General features: G+C 48.9%; 1 long non-coding RNA gene across 1 annotated transcript in view; it reads left to right on the top strand.

Moving 5' to 3' along the window:
• The first annotated feature begins 10,900 nt into the window (after positions 1 to 10,900).
• Positions 10,901 to 22,643, top strand: part of LOC136338118 (uncharacterized) — a 34,465-nt gene continuing 22,722 nt past the window's right edge. Inside the window, exon 1 of the long non-coding RNA XR_010731917.1 lies at positions 10,901 to 11,097. This is a non-coding gene — a long non-coding RNA (uncharacterized lncRNA). The remainder of the gene's footprint in view (positions 11,098 to 22,643) is intronic.

The raw sequence follows: 22,643 nt of genomic DNA, 5'->3' as shown, positions 1-22,643 counted from the left end.
CCCAGCTGGCGCAGACAATGTGCAAACACATGAGGCTCTCTGTCTCGGGGTGTCCCTGACACATGGGGCAGCCCTGGGAAGGCCGAATAAAGGGCTTAGGAAAGCAGGAGGTCCGACATCTGTTGTAAAGTACCGTACCTTCCGCGGGTGTGTGTAGGACACCAAGGCAGGATACAGAAGAATTTTTAAGAGGAGATTTATTGATTAAGCCGGCTGCATATGACCAACACGGGGTATAGCTGACCCAAATTGTGCAGTGTCGAATATAACTCTGAGCCCAGGGCCTCAACTGACCTTAATCAGCCTCCACTACCATACAAAGACCTTTCAACACACTACTCTGCATTGTTGTCAATGGTGAATTAAGTTTCGTTGAGGCCCAGGAGCACAAGAAAATATTGGGCCCCTTAAAACTTGGGGTCATTAAAAAAAGTGTAAAGTGGGGCCCTTCAGAAATCAGGACCCAGGGCGCCCCCTGCAATCCCGCCATTAAATCCACCTGCCATTAAACCCGCTGGCATTAAACCCTGCCTGTTCGTGTATTTCTTAAAAAATTCTCACCGGGTAGAATGGAAAGAAAGAGGAAACACCGCTTTTCTGGTCGGCCAACTACCCACAGCAGAGACACCAGGGCAGTGCAGGCTGTCGGTCTGGAGCTCACACCACCGCCGCCACCACCACCACCACCACCACCACCACGCGTCCACAGCCCTGTGCTCACCGAGAACCAGGTTTGCTACCGGCTGCAGCTGGAGCAAGCACACAGTCTGCGCAGCCGCAGACGTGACACGCTGTCCTCAACCTGAAAAATGCCTTCGCCATCCCAATGACGCCAATAAATCAGCCCCTCTTTGCCTTTAAATAAATTAACCCAAAAACAAAACAAACAAACAACAAACACGACTGCCACAAAAATTTAAAAATTTCCCAACTCTATTTAATAAAACACTAAGCCAAGGCTTATCAAACTTTCACAAAAACACCCTATAATCAGAATCCTTCATTATATTAATACCTTAATAGCAGCCCAGACATTTAAAAATTATAAAACTGCCACGAAAAATTTATTAACTGTCTTGTGCTGCCTAAACTATCAAATATCAACTAAAAAAACAACTATATATAAAAACTACAACTTACCTAAAATACCAATTACAAAAAAAGTTTTATCAAAACAAAAAATACAAACTATTCAAAAAATCACCTCTCCCCAATCTAAACAACAAACCCCAAAATTACTAAATACTACAAAATACTATAAATTATAAATACTTAGCTTTAAAAAAATTGCCAATCCACTATACACTAACACTAAAAAAAAACAAAACTTCAACAATCCCCCCCCCAATTTTTTTAAACTTAAAAATACTCTAATCCGGGCCCCTGCCCTAACACTCCCTAACTTAACTAAGCCTTTCCAGTTACATATCTATAAAACGCAACACGTTATAAAAAAAAATTCTTACCCAATACCTCAAACCCTAAAAAAAAAAAACTAATTGCTTACCTGTCTAAAAAATTAAACCCAATGGCAGCAGGATGGCCAAACTGCCTTCGGGCCATCGCTGCCACCGCCCTCCTCACTAAAAAACCCAAAAAACTCACCTTCAAACAAGAACTCCAAATCATCGCACCCCACTCAATGGAAACTTTGCTTCACAGCCCCCCGAACCTGTAAATATCCAGCGCCTGCATCACCGAATACCAAATAACTTTGCTTAACTCTGCCCGCATTAAATTCTTGCAGACCTCTTACTCTTAATCCAGCCATGCTGCTCCCCGATGACAACCCCAAAACACCTTCACACAACTCTGTAAAATCTGCTGACCACAGTGCCCAGCAGCCATAAAAATCTCACTAATCAGCCCCTACTGACAACAAAAGCCACCCTACACAAATAAAAAGAACTTCATACAAAAAAACTCCCAAAAACAAATGCCGCCGGTATAACACAAAACAAAATACTACAATCAACAACTCTTAACCAAGACACATCTATATAAAAGGCTAAAATAATTACCTTAACCCAAGCCTTACAATGAACTGAAAAGAAACATCAACGTCTACACAAACAACAAATGTTTTTGCCAATACTCATATTCACAAAACTATTTACAAAAAAACTATTAACATAAAAAACTATTAAACATGTCCCCAAAATCCTTTCTCTATTAAAAACAATATAATTACCCCCCAAAAATAGCCATAATCCATTGCCAAAGGCATGAAAAAAAAACCCACTCCAAAAACTCTAGTACACGCCTTTGCTGACCTATTAGCAAAAAAAAAAAACAAAAAACTGCCCCGAAACCAGTAAGACCCCTCAACATACTCCCAACACTACCAAGCCATGTCCTAAAATCTTCTCCAATTTACTTAAACACAAAAAAATTATAAAAATTTCTTGAAAACCACTTAAAGCCCGTCTAATTAAAAAATATTACCAAATTCCCAAATACTCATCCCTAAAACACTCAACAAAAACTGTACTGGCTCCAAACAAAACAAACCTAAAAACACCTGCTTGTGGACCACCAGGAACCTCTGGTAGGAAGTAACTAATAAAGACATTGAATAGTAACCACCTGTCTGCGTATCCACCGAAGGGACCAATGAGCAGAAGTGTGGCATCTGCCCCATTCCTGGCACATGGGAGGTGACTTCTACTGTGGGGCAGTCTGAGCACACACTCCTTGGAGATTATTCAATTCCCTGTGCTGTACCGTTATGCTCACCAGAAAAACTGCTGCTTACTAATTTGATTTTACAACAAACTTTAAAATGAGCCGGGGTTTGCTCTGAATAAGGGGACATGCTGGTTTCAGTCCCTGGAAAGAGGTATTCCTCTGTATCAATAAAGTAGCATTCTGATTTTGTACCGAGCTCTTTCTTGAGTTTGTTGAACATGTCTGCCGGGTAGAGCCTTGGACAGCTCCGGGTAAGCTAACATTCTGGTTAGTACAGTAAGATTCTGGTGTGGCCAGCCAGCAGGCCTTCTTCTCCCCAACATGGAAGGCACCATTTTGTAAATGGAGCAAGTCCTGTCATTGGTTCAGCTGGGTAATTCAAAAGGCTCTTATTACATCTTTTGATTTTTTTTTATTATTTTTTATCTTTATTTTTAGTCCCCAGACTTCTCTTTCCATGTTCTTGACCTCCTCGACACATCCATCTGCCTAGTGGCTAATTGCTCTTTGGGTGTCCACTGTCCTTCCAAGTTGTCTCTTTTTCTTTACGTCTTCAGCATTCTTTTGTTTTATCTTTCATTACTTTTTTGTTGGTTTAATTTGGAAATGCACCTGCCTCCTCCGTGATCTTGCTAGGATCCCGTACGTTACACGCTCACTAGGACAGAAACAAACCTCCCTTCAGAGCTGGGCGGACCAGTAGGGTAGCCGCTAGCTACCACATTTTTGAACACGTGAAATGAGAACACGTAAAATTGAAATGAGGCCCTGGCCGGTTGGCTCAGTGGTAGAGCGTCAGCCTGGCGTGCGGAAGTCACGGGTTCAATTCCCGGCCAGGGCACACAGGAGAAGCGCCCATCTGCTTCTTCACCCCTCCCCCTCTCCTTCCTCTCTGTCTCTCTCTTCCCCTCCTGCAGCAGAGGCTCCATTGGAGCAAAGATGGCCCGGGCGCTGGGGATGGCTCCTTGGCCTCTGCCCCAGGCACTAGAGTGGCTCTGGTCGCGACAGAGTGACGCCCCGGAGGGGCAGAGCATCGCCCCCTGGTGGGCGTGCCGGGTGGATCCCCATTGGGCGCATGCGGGAGTCTGACTGTCTCTCCCCATTTCCAGCTTCGGAAAAATACAAAAAAAAAAAAAAATTGAAATGAGATGAGTCGTAAGTGTGAAATTCACACTAGATTTCTAAGACAGCATAAAAACAGAATGTAAGGTAGTAATATATTACAAAATCGATTGCATGTTGAAATGACAATATTTTGGCTAGATTAGTTTGAACAAATGCATTATTAAAATTAAGTTCATCTATTTCTTTTTACTCTTAATGGGGTGACTAGAAAATTTACAAATACATATGTGGCTAGTGGTATAATTTTATTGCCAGGGCTGCTTTAGGGAGTCATTATGTATTCTTTACAGTTCTACAGTAGCCTAAAGACTATATTAGAAATTCCTTTGGGTTAGAATGCCCAAAATTAATACTTTGCCTCTTTTTTCTCCATCCCAACCCATCTTCTCAAAGGCATTATCATTTCTTCCCTTTTGTTTAAAAACTAAAAGGCAGGCAGAAATTTTCTTGATTCAGAAGTAGGTCCAAAGTAATTACATTGAAATGGAATGAAGATATAAGAAAAACTGATGGTGAGCAAGACCACCTATAGACAATCAGTTAACAAAACACAGGAATATTGTATATACACCTGGACAAGCATCAGTCCCATGGGAAAACACAGCAACTTGAATCACTTTACCTACAGGCCCTACACTGAGGCTTGTTTCTTTCCACTTGAGGGGAAGTATGCTGTATACTAGAGTTGTTGGGACTTCGGTTTCTCTCATGCCACACCTGTCTTCCAAGGTTCACTTTTACATGTTATATGAATCAGTGTTTTTCGATCGCTGGTCCTCAGATTGGTCTTCCAGAAATACCATGTCAGTCTGTGAAAGAGTCAACCACCCTAATGCTGTATGAAGATGATAGACCCAATGATCTTAGTTGAATTCACTTACACTCAGGGCAATTTCTGCCTTATTGGTCCCTGAAATAATTCTCCTATTTTCACCAGTGCCTAAGAGTAAAAAGGTTGAAAACCACTGATGTAAATCATAATTTATACCTGTAGCACACTGACAATAACGAGGGTAGGTTGAAGAATCAGAGAAATCTAGGTTTGGCCCTGGCTTTGCAACTTGCAAACTCAATGATCTTGTGCCAGTTACTTTACCTCTAGAACTTCACCTGCTAATCTCTAAATTAGGGATAATAGGGTCACTCTTTCTTTTCCCATGGGGAAACACCCTGCCTCTGCTCCTAGCCATTCTCCACTCTTAGTTCTTGAAATTGGCTCTGCAAATATGATTGTGTGCCGGGGTCCAGCCCCGGGGGGAAGGATCCAGGGGTCCCACAGGAAGAGACGGCGTCGGCACGAATCGAGTGAGAGAGCCGAATTCTTTTCTTTCTCTCTCTTTTTTTTTTTTTTTTTTTTTTTTCATTTTTCTGAAGCTGGAAACAGGGAGAGACAGTCAGACAGACTCCCGCATGCGCCCGACCAGGATCCACCCGGCACGCCCACCATGGGGCGACGCTCTGCCCACCAGGGGGCGATGCTCTGCCCATCCTGGGCGTCGCCATGTTGCGACCAGAGCCACTCTAGCACCTGGGGCAGTGGCCAAGGAGCCATCCCCAGTGCCCGGGCCATCTTTGCTCCAATGGAGCCTTGGCTGCGGGAGGGGAAGAGAGAGACAGAGAGGAAAGCGCGGCGGAGGGGTGGAGAAGCAAATGGGCGCTTCTCCTGTGTGCCCTGGCCGGGAATCGAACCCGGGTCCTCTGCACGCTAGGCCGACGCTCTACCGCTGAGCCAACCGGCCAGGGCTCTTTTCTTTCTCTTTATTCTCCAGTTAGCATTTACTGCCAGGCATCTCTCTCAATTGCTGGTCTAGCTTTCCTTTTATGCACACACACTAAGTTACAATCACATGGTATTCAGAATACATTGATTAATCATTGTTTTTGTTTCACTATGGTTACATTTCCTAGGTAACAGTTAATTCATTTCTATAAACTATAAATCATTCAAAGTACAATTATACAATAACTTGAACAGCAATAACAATGTTGGTACAAACTTCTAAAAGGTCAGTACTGAATAACAACTCTACCTTACCTATGATGCTATTGTCTAATCAAATTTTATTTATTACTATATTCATACTCTAGTTAAGTTCTAACTTTACTTTTCTCAGAGTGTTCCACCACCTGCAGGTCAGGTATGCAAGAAGAATGGAAAGTTTCTTTACCACATGAGAAGGCTAGGGAGGAAAAGTGATGAATTAAGTGAAGGCTGAAAGGTGCTCTGTGTATAGTTACTGTTTCCTACCTATTCATAAGTCATAATCTATTCTTTCTAACATGATTAATAAGAAGAAGTTCTCCTACCAACTTAACCCTTTATGAGGGATATCATAGCCAGCCTCTTATGTCTGTGAGCCCAGTTCAAGGGGCTTACAGGCTTTTCTGTGGAACTCACACCCTCTGTCTCATTTCCAAAGAAATTACTATGAATCTACAGGGAAAGCACGGTACTATTATCCCTGTGCCATAAATGATAGCACATACCCAGAAAAGGGGGGATATAAGGCCAGATTAATTCAAAAAGGTCAAAAGGGGGAAGTATCGTTGTGCCTCTCCTCTGCGGTGACTTTGTCAACCCGCAGCTGTTAGTCTTCACTGCGGTGACTATATTAACCAGCAGCCATTGGTCTTCTTCTGCTGTGACTTTGTCAACCAGCAGTTGTGGATCTTCTTCTGCTGTGACCTTGTTAGCCAGTACTAGTGGATGGGCTCCCGACAATTGTGCCTTTGCCTTTTGCTAAAGAAACCGTATTCTTCACCCCAGGTATCGTGAAATGAGTTTTTATGTCTGACCTGTGGTGGCGCAGTGGATAAAGCATGGACCTGGAATGCTGAGGTTGCCAGTTCAAATCCCTGGGCTTGCCTAGTCAAGGCACATATGTGAGATGATGCTTCCTGCTCCTCCCCCCTTCTCTCTCCCTCTCTCTCTTTCTCTCTCCCCTCTCTAAAATATGTAAATAAAATCATTTTTTAAAAAAGAGCTTTTTAGAAGACAACTGTTTGGGCACTTGACATTTGCCCACTGGCCCAGTCTGGAGAACATTCTAGGTGACGAAGTGTGGCTTGCAGAACGCGTCCACGGTAGGCAAGGAGATTAGGCTGGTGAGAAAATGTCCGCATGAGAATATTTGCAGACAAGATATCTGTGTGTTTGCTGCAGTCCAAACACAGGGAGAGGCCAGCCATGAGCCATCTTAAAGGGGCTTTGCTCAAGAGCATAAAAGGGGTCTCATCTGAGAGGGAGCTCCTTGCAGAACCCTGAAGGCCAGGCCTTGCAGAGGGAGCGTAATCAGGTAGGGGGGTCACTGAGTGGTCTTTGGTGAGCCCTTGGATCTGACCAAGGAGAAAGGTCAGCTTTTAAACACTTGTCAACTCACAGAAGCAGCCCTGGAGAATTAATTTCACATTTGGGGGACAAAATCCCATATGCTTAAAATGATTTATAATTCCTCCTTCTCCCGCCTCACTTCGACCCCTCTCTCTCATGACTTCCTCAGGTGTCTGGACTCATCCCCTCTTGCTGGGCTGAGGTCTAGGCTGGGAGCCATGGGGGAAGCCTGGGTTTTCTCAAGAAATCCTGTTCCTGCAAACTGTTCGCAGGCCCAATGACAGGAGCTGTCATTAGCCTGGTGAAGATCAGATGCTCCTTATAGGGACCGTAGGAAATGAGACTCGCTTCTCAACAAGAATCTGTGCTTAGCAACCGTGTCACCCAGCCCCGTTGTGGGAAATCGAGCGCAGCACAGAATGGTGGCTTCCACATGAAGCCCACCATGCCCACTGGCGGTAGGCAGCTTAAAGATCAACTCACGGGGCGAAAGGGGGAGGGCAGGAGGGTATGACAGGGGTGGGGAGACAGACTATTCTGTGCGGCGTATTTGAATGCATGCCAATAAAATAATGAGGTGTTAAGAGAATGAAAAAGAAATGCTAAGAAGACTGAGAAGATGAAGATTCATCCTGTACCGCAAGAACCTGGGGGAGGCTTCATGTAGTCCAAACCCGGACTGGACTGTTGGACTGTCGCCAGGTGGCTACCCGAAAATGAAGGCCTGGGAACTCCCTATTTGGAAATAGGACCGGGAGCTAGCTGGGGCCAGGGATTAAGGAAAACAGTTGCACTGGTGGCCTGGAAGGGGGGTGGGTCGGCTGGATTGTAAAGAGCACAATGTCAGGGTGAGGGAGCAACATGCCCATGGGAATGCGTGTAGTGAAAAAGAGTTTGAGGAATTAAATGATATTTGAGTGCATTAAAGCTCTTTCTCTCTCTTAATGTTAAGAAGGCCAAAGAATCCATGCCAGACTGTCTCAAAACAAGGGAGGGACTTAAGAAAGTTAAGAAGGAGACCAACAGGGGGAGAGCTATCCCTGTTCCTTTTTTCCCAAGCCCTAAAGACACATGAACACATTTTGATTTTAAAATAAACCCTTTATAGTTAGCTAATAATTTGAGTGGTTCAAGAGTTTTTCCTCTGTGGAAGCCAGAAGGAAGTTGTTCCTAGGTATACAAAAGAAGACTTGAGGTTATAGCTCCCATCAGACGAGGGTATCAGCACAAAATATCCCCAAAGTATCATTAGTGATCCACACACGTATCCACCCAGCCATCTTCCATCCGATAGCAGCAAACAAACATTTTTCTGAGTGCCTATCGTGTGCCAGGTTCCATGCTGTGTCCAGGTTGAAAAATAATTAACACAGTTCTCTCCAGTGTATGTCAATATATTGGGGGAGGGAAAGATAAAACAAGAATGGCAAAACTTTGATAACTGTCACACCTGGGAGATGACTACTCGGGGAGAGGGTTCATTAGAGCATTTCTTCTGCTTTTTGGTATGTTTGATAATTTTCCTAATAAAGTTAGATAATTTTTTTTCCCCTCACGGGAGGAAGCTAGATCTGACAGATGCCTGCCACAGGGGCAAGTCCAGCTTAAAGGATACACCCAGGGTATTAGCAGAAGACAAATCTTCAGTGCAGGGTGCAGAAAGTGGACTGGAAATGCCTCCAGGTGGAGGATAACTGCTCTCTGGAAGGACTTGCTCACATTGAGTCAATATGCCAAAAACCACAGGTGGGACTTGGCCTCCGGAGGTGTTGGCAGATTTAATAGGTCAAGGTAAGGAGTGAGGAACTAGCCTCTACCACATTGCCATGGCCTTATCAACAGAGGTAAAATATTCGGATTTGGCCAACATCTCCTGAACACCTACTGTGTGCCACGCGCTGTACAAAGTCCTTGGATTAGAGTCTGCTTGCAGCCTCTTAGAGAGCAGAGAACCGGGAGCCCAGAAATTCCTCTAGGTGTGGGGAAAGAGACAGTCAGGCAAGGGGTTCAGGAACCCCGTCCTTTCAACCCAAGTCCTGGAGAACAGGTCAGAAATTTTGGATCTGGCAACGTGGCCTTGAGCAAATTACTGGGCTTCCCTGAGCTGACTCAGTTTCTCCATCTATACAAAAGGTACAGTAAAACCTTGCAAGGTTTCCTTTAAGGTTCACAGACCTTTACTGTCAAGATCCTGGACCCATGCGAGGGCTCCATAAATAGCAGTCGTCATTCTTGGCCCAGTGCGAGCTCATCCAGCCGGGCGCGCCTCCCGCAGGGTCCCTTGGGAAAGGCCAGTCCTGCCGCCGCGGCTCTGGTCTAGCAGCGCTAGCGGCAGGTGGCCCAGCATCTCTGTGCCAACGCCTGGGAGCCAGCGGGGAGCGCGGGGGTGCGGGAGGGCTGAGCTCTCCCCTGGAGGGTACCCTCCCTCTCTCCGCACGGCCGGCGCCGCTGCGATTTTCGGCCCAGGCCACGGGGACAGCGACCTTAGGGGAGTGCGAAGCAAAAGGCGCTGCCCGCGGTGCGGGAGAGGGGGACCTTGGGGGGCGTCCCCACCTCGCCAACATTCACCCTGAGGCCGATCCCGGCGCCCAGGCCTGCGGGCAGCGCGCGCTGCGGCTGCGAAAATCCGGAACGGCGGATCACCGTGCGCTCGCACCAACTCCGCAGTCCGCAACTCGGAAGCTCGCGCTCCCGGGAGTGGGGGCGAGAACGCCCGGCGGGCCGGCGGCGTCCGCCGCCCCCAGACAGTGGCAAACTTTGCCGCGTCCCCGAGGCTCGCTCAGACCAAACTGATACCTTACAAATAACCCCAAATCCAGCCACCACCCCCCATCCCAACCCGAATCCTGGAGGATGCGGCCGCTGTAGTGCCGCCGCCGGCCCCTGGCCACTAGCCCGGGACCAACAAGTAAAACGTTGGGGGAGGGGGAGAAAGGGGTGGGAGGGCTGCGGCCTGGGGGGGGGGGGCGAGACGCCCGCTGGCTGGCTGTCCCCGTGGGTGCTCACCGCCAACCCTCGTCACCCCTCTACCTCAGCCCCTGGAGGGGCAGCAAAGGGTTAAGTCGGCCCCGCGCCACCGTGAGCACGGCCCCTTCCAGGCGCCGCGACCGCTAGCTGCGCGACTGGGCGCCTGCCCGGAGCAGCCGACGCGCCACCCGAGCCTAGCGGGCGTTTGGGAGGTGTCCGCCGCTCCCTCTCCGTCCGCAGCCCTGCCTCCCTCATCCCCGCCGGGCCTCTCTCTCTCTCTCTCTCTCTCTCTCTCTGCCGCGGCCGGCTTCGCGCCCAGGTGGCGGAGTCTGCGGGGCGCGTGGCGGCGGCGAAGGATCCCTGCGAAGAAGAGGGGCGGGGGCCGCAGGGCCACCCTTGCCTGGGGCAAGCACTTGGGCCACCCCACTGGGCGCCGAGAAAAGTTTTTCGTCGTCCCTCCCCCCCCCCCCCCGGCCCCTCTCCCTGCGTCCGGCTGGGGTGGGTTGGGGTCCATTGGTTTAAAAAATCACACGTCCCCATCAGCAGCTCCTTCCCCTGAGGACAGGGGGAGGGTGGGGGTCGGCTGGAAGCTGGCGCCTTGGGGGACCCGGGCGAATGTCTAGTCCCTCCGCCGCCGCCACGGAGCGGTGCGTCCTGGGGCCCCAGCGCAGCGGGGTGCCCGCGGAAGGCTGCCCTCTCCAGTGCGTGTCTGCGTGGCTGGCAGCGGCAGCATCCAGCCTGCCTTATTCCTTTCTGCAGCGCCACGGCGAGGAGCGCGCGAGGAGGGGGAGAGCGGGAGTCCGTCTGCCAAGTGCTGCTCCCTGGTGCTTAGAGGCGGCGGCTCCAGCTCCAACTCGCATTCATTTCGCCGGTTAACAGGGGAGATCGTGGCCGCCTTCGGGCTTCTCCGCTAAGAGCAGAGACCGCTGAAACGCCCCCGGCTCGGGCCGCCCGGCATCTACCCACAGGACCCCAAACAGAAGAAGGTAAGGGCGCCGGCGGCCTCCCCGGCAGCCAGGGCCGCGCTCCGCAGCGCTGACCGGGCCAAGTTGGCCCAGCGGGCATCGGCAGCGCAGCGGGAGGTCGGGGAGGGGACCGGCGGCGGGGACCGAGCCGGGGCTGGGGGACCCCCGGCGGCGGAGAGCGAGCGGCTGTCAGTTCCCGCGCTCCACCCGGGCGCTTGCTCTTCGGGTGAAGGGTCGCTTGTCGGTGAGCGGACCTTGCACGACATTGCTGGGCGCTTCATCGTGTTCTTCTCTCGTGTCCCTCCAGGTCGCTCTCCCCCGCTTCTGCCTGCTTTCTTTTTCTTTTCGCGGCTTCTGTAAATCCTCATAAACTTTTTGGAAAATGTTGGAATGCAATGCGTCCGACACAGGTCTCGTGTTTTGCGCCAGTTGAGCAGAGACTGTGTGTGTGTGTGTGTGTGTGTGTGTGTGTGTGTGCGCGCGCGCGCGCGCGCGAGTCGGGGTTGAAGCTTTTCTGTTCAAAATTTCCAGTTGGAGTGGAGTCGTTTTTATCGAGGTGATAAAGATTGAACACTTTGAACGTATCTCCCGTCCCCTTTTAAGATCACTATTATAAGGGGAAACACTGATTTCGTTCCTAGAGTTGATTGGCTTAATTGCTGGAGACTGTTTTGTATATATATGTAAAAGCAGTCGGGTTACCTTGGAAGGGAACAAGTGCCCGGATCACTTTCTCTTTGAATGAAATTAGTTGGAGAAACCTTGACTCGTGCACTGGGTACACTATCTTCAATGGCTGGAGTAGCCATGACATTTCCTAGCCATGCTTATGTTTGTCACTAGTTAACAAGTAACTATATAACAACTCTCCAGTTATAAGGAACGATCACCCTTGGCTACACAATTTGCCCAGGGATTTGCCTCTTTTTCTTTTTTTTAAGATCACCTGCTACCCAGCTGTGCTCTCTGAATTGGCCATTTGCAGCCCGTCCACCCTCTGTTTTCTTCAGCTAAATGTGAAGTGAGCATATTTCAGAATTTCTCTTTCTAGGAATCTAAAAATCCTCTATTAAAAAAGTTTACAGGTCCACTGACATCACACAGAGGGCTTTGTAAAGAAGGCAAGGAGGAGCCCTACAGACTTCCCGTTTGATAAATGTATCTAATTCAATCATAGATAACGTTTTGGTCCAACTGTGTTGTTAATAATGGGTTTTTTTGTTTGTTTGTTTTTTGTATTTTTCCGAAGCTGGAAACGGGGAGAGACAGACAGATTCCCGCATGCGCCCGACCGGGATCCACCCGGCACGCCCACCAGGGGCGAAGCTCTGCCCACCAGGGGGCGATGCTCTGCCCCTCCGGGGTGTCGCTCTGCCGCGACCAGAGTCACTCTAGCGCCTGGGGCAGAGGCCAAGGAGCCATCCCCGGCGCCCGGGCCATCTTTGCTCCAATGGAGCCTTGGCTGTGGGAGGGGAAGAGAGAGACAGAGAGGAAGGAGGGGGTGGGGGTGGAGAAGCAAATGGGCGCTTCTCCTATGTGCCCTGGCCGGGAATCGAACCCGGGTCCCCCTCACGCCAGGCCGACGCTCTACCGCTGAGCCAACCGGCCAGGGCCGTTAATAATGTTTTTGAAAAATAAGGAGTGACAACTTCTTGTAGAGGTGCAGCACATTAAACGTCTGAGCGTCCATGGGGTAATTCAGATTGGATTTACTAACAAGGGCTCACGGGTGGTTCTCAGCGGAGGCTTAACATGAAATAGGAGTTTGGAGAGATTTTTCAGAATTCTCTCCTACCCATTGTTCTCCTTGACTGAGAATAAAGGTAATTGTTAAGGACTGGAAGTAACAGGTGAAGGACCAAGTGTAAAGAAAGTTAACTTAAAAATTAGCGGCAGGAAATTTTTCTTCTTTACAAAAAAAATTTTTTTTGATTGTTCATTGATTTTAGAGAGAGCGCAAGAGAAGCATTGATTTTGTTGTTCCAGCCATTTATACCTTCATTAATTGGCTCCTCCTGTATGTGACCTGACCTGGAAATAGAAACCGTAACCCTGGCTCATGGGGAGGGTGCTCCAGTCACTGAGCTGCCCAGCCAGAGCTTGGCAGGAAATCCTGCAGGTTTTGTTTGAGACAGCAACATTGATTGGCAGCTCTATATCATTTTGTAATTAATGTCTTGCTACATCTTTGTAGGTAGCAGTGTCATTGATAGTGACAGTAGCCCGGGGTGCCATGTGCTCATTTATTTCTCAGGTCGACATTCATTCAGAATTGGGGCTTTATGATTCTGAAAAAAATAACTTGGGAATTTAGGCTCTTACAACATTTTATGGAGTCCTAAAGCTGGAAATGACCTTGGAGTCTACATTTTATAACTTTCTCTCGATAAAGTGAAACTGAAGTCTAGGGAAAGGGGACCTGACTTCATCGAGGTGGGTGGTGACTACGCGGAGGAGTTGGACCACCGCACTAGTATTTATGTCTAGACAAGTCCTGTGTTAGGGGTGACTTATGCTAAGTTGTGTTGTTCTGAAGTTGTTCCCTTTCCCTCAAGGAGCCACATTTTTATCTCTCTGGAGCAGAGTCAGAGTTATGTGTGACTGTCGCCAAATTAGAGTACAATATGGAACAGGTGCTGGGCGGTTCCTGGGCAGAGGCGTGCTACGCAGTGTTTCCCCGAGCCTCAGTGATTTATGTATTGCCTCAGAACTTCTACCCTCTCTCGGTAGCGCCTGTTCTTTTAGTCTACTCTTTTCTTTAGATTAATTTTTTTATTTTTTATTTTATTTATTCATTTTTAGAGAAGAGAGAGAGAGAGGGAGAGAGACAGAGAGAGAGAGAGAGATAGAGAGAGAAGGGGGGAGGAGCTGGAAGCATCAACTCCCATATGTGCCTTGACCAGGCAAGCCCAGGGTTTGGAACCGGCGACCTCAGCATTTCCAAGTCGACACTTTATCCACTGCGCCACCACAGGTCAGGCTACTCTTTTCTTTAAATTATCGTTTAAGAGCCTCTTTATGTCTCATGTATACACATGAAGTCATGGATGTGATGTGATACATGTACCATCTGTATAAAATGTAAAATTTATATCGTGTATATAATTTAAAATTTTTATTTACTTGATATTACACATGCACACATGATTATACATACTAAAATGGGACCATGATATTAAGACTTAAAAACATTCCGCTGCGCCCCTAAAACCATCATTCCATCAGAGGTATGTGTCGCACAACGCAGGACATGTTGACTTAATGGGAAAGTGTGGGCTCGCAGGTTGGGCACAGCTGGGTATGGAATCCGACTCAGCCTCTTTGCACTTGTTCGCCTTAGGCAAGGTACATATATATATAGCTCCTCATTTGTAAATTAGTAGAATTGTGCTTTTCAGAAATATTTGAGAATCGGGTACTAAATTAGCATTATTTTGTGTGAGAAAAACCATGCTGTTAGAAGGTATTTTCGTTACTGTATCTGTAACTTTTTTTTTTACTGAAAAATGTTTTTCCCATTGATTTGAGAGGGAAGGGGAGGCATCAACTTGTTCCACTTAGTTGTGCATTCTTTGATTGCTTCTCATACATGTCCTGACCTGGGATCTAACGGCGACCTTGGCATGCTGGGATGATGCTTTATTCACTGAGCTGCCTGGTCAGGGCTGGTAGCTGTAACTTTTCATTGTTGTTAGCCAGTGCCAGTAGTGTTCTGGAAAACAGCTCCCAGAGGATAGGACAGGACCCTTGAATATAGACCCCTTGCAGAGAAGTGTCAGGGGAGGGAGAGCTGGACACTTTAACCTCCTGATGGATTAATTATAATCATGGGAGAGTGTGGTGTGGATGAGCACTGTGCAGACAGACTTCATCACATATTGTGTTGTAATACTTTGCCCTCTGGAAACAGGCTGTCCTTAAGCTTTGAAATCAGGGAATCAGAAAACTAGGAGAGTGCCTGACCAGGCGGTGGCGCAGTGGATAGAGTGTCGGACTGGGATGCGGAGGACCCAGGTTCGAGACTCTGAGGTCACCAGCTTGAGCGCAGGCTAATCTAGTTTGCGCAAAAGCTCACCAGCTTGGACCCAAGGTCGCTGGCTCGAGGAAGGGGTTACTTGGTCTGCTGAAGGCCCATGGTCGAGGCACATATGAGAAAGCAATCAATGAACAACTAACAACGAAAAACTAATGATTGATGCTTCTCATCTCTCCGTTCCTGTCTGTCTGTCCCTGTCTGTCCCTCTCTCTGAGTCTCTCTCTGTCTCTGTAAAAAAAAAAAGAAAGAAAGAAAAAGAAAACTAGGAGTCATTCTTGATTCCTTCTTCTCCCTTAGGCCCCATAATACATCTGTCAGGATAAGTGGTTTGGTCCAGTTCCCAAACATATTCCCAGTCCGTGCACTCCTCCCTAGATTCACCAGTATGCTTGACTCCCTTTCTGCTGCAGGCTGACTTTTCTCTGCCCCAGGACTCTTACACGTCCCACTCTGTCTGCCTGGACACCTGTCTGCCTATCGACCTGCACTGTTCCACCCTAATCTTCTCACCGTAGCCTGTGGTCAGGAGGGTGGGGGCTCTGGAGCCAGTCTGCCTGGGTTCAGATCCTGGCTCTGCTGTTTACATTCTCCTCTCCCCCCATGCCTCAGTATCCCTTCCTGTAGAATGGTGCTGGGAATTCTGCCTGCTCCACAGGGCTGTTGGAAGATTATCTGGGTAGTACTTGTAAAGCACATAGTCTGTAATCTGGCATGGATTCAGTACCCAAATATTTGCTGTTGTAAACCACTGTCAGGTCGGCCTCCTCTTCATTATTCAGGTGTCAGCCCAGTGACCGCCCGAGAGGCCTTTCTAGTGTAAGTATATACTTTGTGAATATGTGTTTATTTGCTTGTTGCCACTGGCCACTAAAGGGTCAGTTTCAAGGATGACAGCTGTTTCAGGAATCACCGAAGTACCTGGCACCTAGTGCAATCAGCTCCTGGGATACGAAGGCATGAATACTTGGAACATATGGAGGTGGAAGTGAATGAATAGAAAGAAAAAACCCGGTGACTGGCAGGCGTGAGGGAAAGTCTAGGTTAAGGCAGAAACTATCGGTGATCTCCACCTCAAAGGCTACAAGGCTGCAAGTGAAATTAAACTCTGGAAGTAGATAGGAGGAGTTTTTCCTGGAGGAGAAGAGGCCTAAGTAGCTGAATAGTAAATATTTTCAGGAAATCAAGTTAGTTAGAGGAATAGGTGGGAGCAGTAGTGAGATTCCAGGCCCAGGAGCCACGGCGCCCCACCAGCTGCGTCCGGGGTAGGATGGTCTGGTGTGCAGTGCAGAGCTGCCCGTGGACACACATGGCGTGACTTGGGAAAGGGTGGAGGGGGAATGAGGTGGTGGCGGCAGTCGTGGAGGAAGTAGGGTGTGGATAACCCAGCACAGCTGTAGGGCTTCTGAGGAGCAGACGGCTGGGTTTTTCAGATTCAGTAGGTCCGAGGTGGGCTCCATAACCTGCATTTCTAACGAGATCGCAGGTGACCTGATGCAGTGGGTCTGGGCCCCACCTTGAGGACCCTAACCTAGAGAGAAGGCATCCCGTTCTGCAGGGTCTGGAGGGTCTTGCCAGGGCGGGCAGGGCAGGGTTAAAAACCTGAGTCTGCTGGAAGTGGTAATAGTTTGGTTTGGCATGCCACTCAGCCATGGTTGGGTGAGCTTTCCCCAGAAGATGTGCCCCCTGTTAACTCAGATCTAAGTGAATGAGTCAGGAAGTCTCAGTCCCTCTCCAATGGCTTTTCGTCACACTTGGAATAAGTACAGACTCCTTACCTGGCCTACCAGCCTGGTCCCTGCTCACTTCCACAACCACTGCCGGCAGCCGGACCACCTGGCTTCGAGTTCTGGCTCCATCCCTTCCTGCCGGTCTGACTGAGAGCTCAGCTGTGGCATGGGCTGTTGGGAAGACAAGATGAGATTTGGACTGTGCCTGGCATACAGACAGTGATGAATACGGGACAACTACTATTAGAATATCCCCCTCCCCTGCACCCACTCCACACACACCCCCTGTTCAGTGGTCCCAGGGCTTTCTGTTGTGTTTATAACAATACCCGCAAGACCCTGCCCTTGGTTATCTGGCCTCTGGACCTTGAGTCACCCTTTCCTGACTTGCGCATCCCCGTCCTGGCCAAGTGGTGGGGCCATTGGTCACCTTTCTTTTCTTCCAACACGTCCTGCTCTCTTGTGTCTGTCCAGGTTCCTGTCACTTGCTGTTCCTGCAGTCGTGTTTTCTGTCGTTTGGCTTGTAGAGATCCCCACCCATCTTCCCTGCCCTTGCTCTGTTCATTAGCCTGTGTTGGTGTGTTTTGTAGTACTTGTCATTGTGTTTGAAAGTCCACTCCGCAGGTGGGGGCTGCGTGGGACTAGGGGCTTGTCCACGGTGTCCCGCTGTGAACTGCTAAGTGCCTGGGGTTAGTGTAGGTGCTCAGGAAACAGTTGCAGGAGAAATTAATGAAATGCAGAAAGAACCCATAGCTAGCATTTGTATTTAGAGCATTTCACTGTCCTGCCCAAGGTATATTTTATATTGTCAGAGACTGTTCTCGTTAGCATCTAAAACTCTTAAACAATAAACCTGATTTTAGAGACAGCTGAGGAGGTGGGGGGAGGGGAGATGAAAATTTGTTTCTTTTCAGTCTTTGAAGGGGAGGATGTTGATCAAGTCGCCCGGGAGGGGGTCCAGGTTGGCCAGTTGCCTGGGGCACCAAAAGACAGGTGGCTGGGGAGAAAGCACCCTGAGATTAATTGGCCCCATTAGAGACCTGCCTGGGTATCAGTGTTCTTTCCTGGAGGGGCATCTGCATATTTAACCCGTTTAATGAGTCTCTGAGGCCAGAATCCACGAGGAAGCGAAGCACCAGGTCTCAGGTCCTGTTGTGCACGGAAGTGTCGCTGCCCAAATTTTGTGGCCAAGTTGGGGGAACTCAGGTAGTTTTCATTTCCCAGCCACGCAGACAGCGATCAGTACGGGCCAACTAGTATTGCTTGTGCAATAAGCCAGTCAGAGGAAGACAGGTATCCTACGATCCTACTTACATGTGGAATCTAATGAACAAAATAAAATGACAAATGAAATAGAGGGGGAAAATGCAGATACTAAGCCCGATCTCACACCCCTGACCTGCTTTGTCAGAATTTCTGGGGAGGAAGCTGAGGAATCTGCATTTAAAACAAGCTTTCTGGGTGGTTCCTAATCACAGTTTGAGAACCATTACTTTAATTTGTGTCTTTATCTGTCGGGAACCTTGTAGACCACACCCCCTTATTCTCTCCGGCTCCTCCCTATTGGGCGTTTTAGACTCTTTAGACCAGCGGTTCTCAACCTGTGGGTCGCGACCCCGGCGAGGTTGAGAACCGCTGCTTTAGACAAATACACTGTTCGCAGTACTGGTGTCTTTTGGTACAAAATAGTGCAAATGATTTCAGCAGCTTTGCCCCCGGAAGTTTTGCTCTAACGGGTTCCCAGCACGGTCTTGTTTTCTGTCAGCTGTACATGGTTTGTGGCGGAATCGAATTCTCTGCCTGGCCTTTGAATATCCAGGGCTCCCTCCCGCATGCACTTGGCTAAACTGGGACACAGGGGAGCCGCTCTTGTGTCCCATGAGGATATTCTTTGAATTTATTTTGGGCTGCCGAGTTCTATGTTTGACTCTGGGTCTGAGTCTCAACTGGGCACTTTGGGGCCTCAATCGGAGCTGTGCATTTGGGGTACAGCCACCGTACTTCCTTCAGTCTTTTGGATATTTGGCTTGGGCTGGCATCCGTGGAGATGTACGCGGCCCTTTGGGAAGCGGAGGGACCAGGAAGCGAAGTCTGGCAGGCAGACTGCGTTGGCTGAGGACTAAGGGAGGGGAAGATGCAGAGTTTGAGGATGTGCAGTTAAACCGGTTAGCTGTCCTCTTGTGGGCGTGTGCATGTGTGTGTGCGTATCCGTGGAAACGAAGCAGAAGTGGGAGAATGCAGTCATGGAAGTAGGAGACTCCTCAAGGCTTGTGAGGTATTTAATGGGCGTCTGAACCCCACCTGGTAGGCTTCCTCACAGACTCTGCAGGAGCTGGGGAAGTTTCAGGCGTCCATGAGGAGAGCGAGCACGTTAACAGTTCTCTCCGGTGAGCAAAGCCACCCCGGGGCCTGAGTGGGGATCGCCCCAGGGACAGGCCTGCCTCCAGCACGGTCCTCGGGAGGACGGAAGTGGAAGTTTTTGATTGTCTTCAGATAGTTCCTGAAGCTGGGTAATGGCAACAGCAGAGCTCATCAGACCAGCCTCCAACCTGTTTCTCTGTGTTTGGGGAAATTTACATAATAAAGGAAAATGGCATTGTGTTATAAAACATCAAGATTTCTTTTTTTTTTTTTTTTCCAAGTGAGAGTAGGGGAGATAGAGAGACAGACTTCCTGCATGTGTCCCCACTGAGATCTACCTAGCAACTCCCATCTGGGGCCATGTTCTGTCCATCCGAGGCCACTTGCAATGGAGCTATTTTTAGTACCTGAGGCAGAGACTGGAGGGAGCCATTCTCAGTGCCTGGGGCCGATGCACTTGAATCAGTGGAGCCATGGCTGTAAGAGGGGAAGTGAGAGAGAGAGAGAGAGAGAGAGAGAAAGAAAGAGAAAAGGGGAGAGGTAGGGGGGAGAAACATCCCTTCTGTGTTCCCTGACTGGGAATCAAACCCGGGACTTCCACATGCCGGGTTGACACTCTACCATTGAGCCAGGGCCAAAGCAGCATGATTTCTACTTAAAAAATATACAGGGTGTAGCTAAAGTTTACAGTTGTGAGTACAGGAGACACACAAAACAGTTTATTCTGGCATTGTTATTTATTAACTATTGTCTTATTTTCCATATGAACTGTAAACCTACTTTTGCCCCATCTATATGTCTGTATAATCTGGAAGGATTATCACCCACATGCAAACAGTTATCTCTTGAGAATGGGATTAGGCGTGATTTTTATTTTCTTTTTTGTGCTAATCTGTTTTCCAAACTGTAACAATAATCATGTACTACTATTGTCACTGGAAGAAATAACTTAGTTAGGTAACTTTGCCTGAGGAATGGGTCTTTGTTGTTAGTTCCAAACCAAGCCAGAGCCCCTTTGGTTGATGCGTAGGCAGGGGGATTTTGTAGGATGTAGATACAGACACTTAGGCACCAGATGCTGCGAACACCCCGTGTTGCCTGTGTCGCGTTTTAGGGTGCCCAGTGCCTCTGTGAGCACCAGGCATGGTTCAGCTCACCACCTGATCTTCTCTGAGCTTGTGTGGTGTGTCCTGGACAGAGGGGAGGATTCTCCGGAAGCTCAGGCATTCTGGTCTTTGTGAGTTTTGGTAGGATAACTCTGGCATTGGCCTTTTTGGGCTGTGTGTGTTGGGAGGGGTGGTGTTCCTATCGAGTTTTCTTTTCATTGGTTGAGATTCTCTGTTACTTACAGGTAGCTTTCTTGGGGATGTGGACATGTCAGCTGTACCAGTTGCCCACTTTCGGGACGCAGCCCTCAGGAGGCATTCTGTGTAAATGGCTCCCCTTCCTTGTGCAGTGCTATGACCCCAAGAAGAGGAGGAAAAAATTAGCCCCTGGGTTTTGTTTTCCATGTTTTGAGGGAAACATTACTCTAGATATCTAGATATTTATGTCTATATCTACATCTGACTGTCTATCTATTTATATTTATCTGTTTGCTAAACAAAGTCAGTCATTCAACCAATATTACTGAGCACCTTGCAAGCCCTCTGCAGGCTGTGGCTTCATGATCATAGGGCCCAAGACTTTTATTTCCTGCCGTTTGCATGGATTAGAGCACAGTGCCTGACCCATACTCAGGACTCACAATTTCTTCTTTGAATGAATGTAAGAGTAACGGAATGCTAGGAGCATCGGATGTGGTCCTCGCCCCCCAGAGACTTCCATATAGAGCGGTGGTTTTCTTCCGGGTAGATGCACCCCCCCATACACACATTGGAACTATCTGTGTGTGTGTGGGTGTGCAGGCACGCACGCTGTCACTGGCATGTGGTTGGTAGAAGCCAGGGACCTTGCTAGCCTGTCCGGGGCTCTTGGCAGCCTGCCAAAATAAAGGTTTATTTGGCCATAGGTGTCAGTAGTTCCAAGGCTGAGGCACCCTGGTGTGGAGGGGGTGAGCACTTCGTGAACAAGGACTGGAGTGTTTCAGGAGTTCTGGGAGAGGAGTGGACAAGTGCTGAGGCCGCAAGGTGGATGGCTCGTTTTTTTGTTTGTTTTTAATTTTTTTTATTTTATTTATTCATTTTTAGAGAGGAGAGAGAGAGACAGAGAGGGAGAGAGAGGAGAGAGAGAGACAGAGAGAGAGAAGGGGGAGGAGCTGGAAGCATCAACTCCCATATGTGCCTTGACCAGGCAAGCCCAGGGTTTCGAACCAGCGACCTCAGCATTTCCAGGTCGATGCTTTATCCACTGCGCCACCACAGGTCAGGTGAGTGGCTCGTTTTTTTGACAGGACCTAGCGGAGGAGGGGACCTTTGAGTCTGGGACTTGGAGGGCGTGTAGGAGTGGATGGGGCCGAGAATGTGGGAGGAAGCTCATTCTGGGAAGAGGGACCAGCAGGGGTAAAGGGTCACAGGCCCTGAGGGACGTGGGATGGGCTCTGGGCTGTGGGCCTGAGGCATAGGTGGGGTGTGCACGTGTCACAGAACCAGGCTGGGGTGGGAGAGAGGGTGGGAGCAGGTTGTGGGACGTTTCTATGCTCAGTCGAGGCTCTTGGATGCTATGCTAGAGGCCGTGTGTGGTTCCCAAGAACTTTTTAACTACATATCTGCGTGCAGCGGGTTTTCCTCCTATTCCTCAGCCAGAACAATGTACTGTAACAGACTACAGAACTCGACATGAGAATCCAGACATTAAAGAGATTTGCGAAAATGCAAAACAATTTTCACTATTTTGTTTGGAAAGACTATTATTGTTCATTAAAAAATTATTTTTTAGGCCCTGGCCAGTTGGCTCAGCGGTAGAGCGTCGGCCTGGCATGCGGGGGACCCGGGTTCGATTCCCGGCCAGGGCACACAGGAGAAGCACCCATTTGCTTCTCCACCCCCCCCCTTCCTCTCTGTCTCTCTCTTCCCCTCCCGCAGCCAAGGCTCCATTGGAGCAAAGATGGCCCAGGCGCTGGGGATGGCTCCTTGGCCTCTGCCCCAGGCGCTAGAGTGGCTCTGGTCGCGGCAGAGCGACGCCCTGGAGGGGCAGAGCATCGCCCCCTGGTAGGCAGAGCGTCGCCCCTGGTGGGCGTGCCGGGCGGATCCCGGTCGGGTGCATGCAGGAGTCTGTTTGACTGTCTCTCCCCGTTTCCAGCTTCAGAAAAATACAAAAAAAAAAAATGTTATCGCTGTGGTTACGTGTTTGGCCCACATGGCCTTCATGTCCCATTTCATCAGGGGTGGATGGTGTCGTTGCCTCTGTCACGGGGCTCCACTCTAGAGTCAACACCCAGGGCGGGGCCTGTGTGGTCACAGGTCTGTTCCATTGCCTGTGGGATATGACACAGGGGCACACTG

The sequence above is a fragment of the Saccopteryx bilineata genome, chromosome 5, assembly GCF_036850765.1.
Source record: "Saccopteryx bilineata isolate mSacBil1 chromosome 5, mSacBil1_pri_phased_curated, whole genome shotgun sequence".
NCBI classification, from domain to species: domain Eukaryota; kingdom Metazoa; phylum Chordata; class Mammalia; order Chiroptera; family Emballonuridae; genus Saccopteryx; species Saccopteryx bilineata.
Note: the sequence above shows the minus strand (reverse complement) of the source record. Positions and strands in the feature narration are given on the sequence as shown.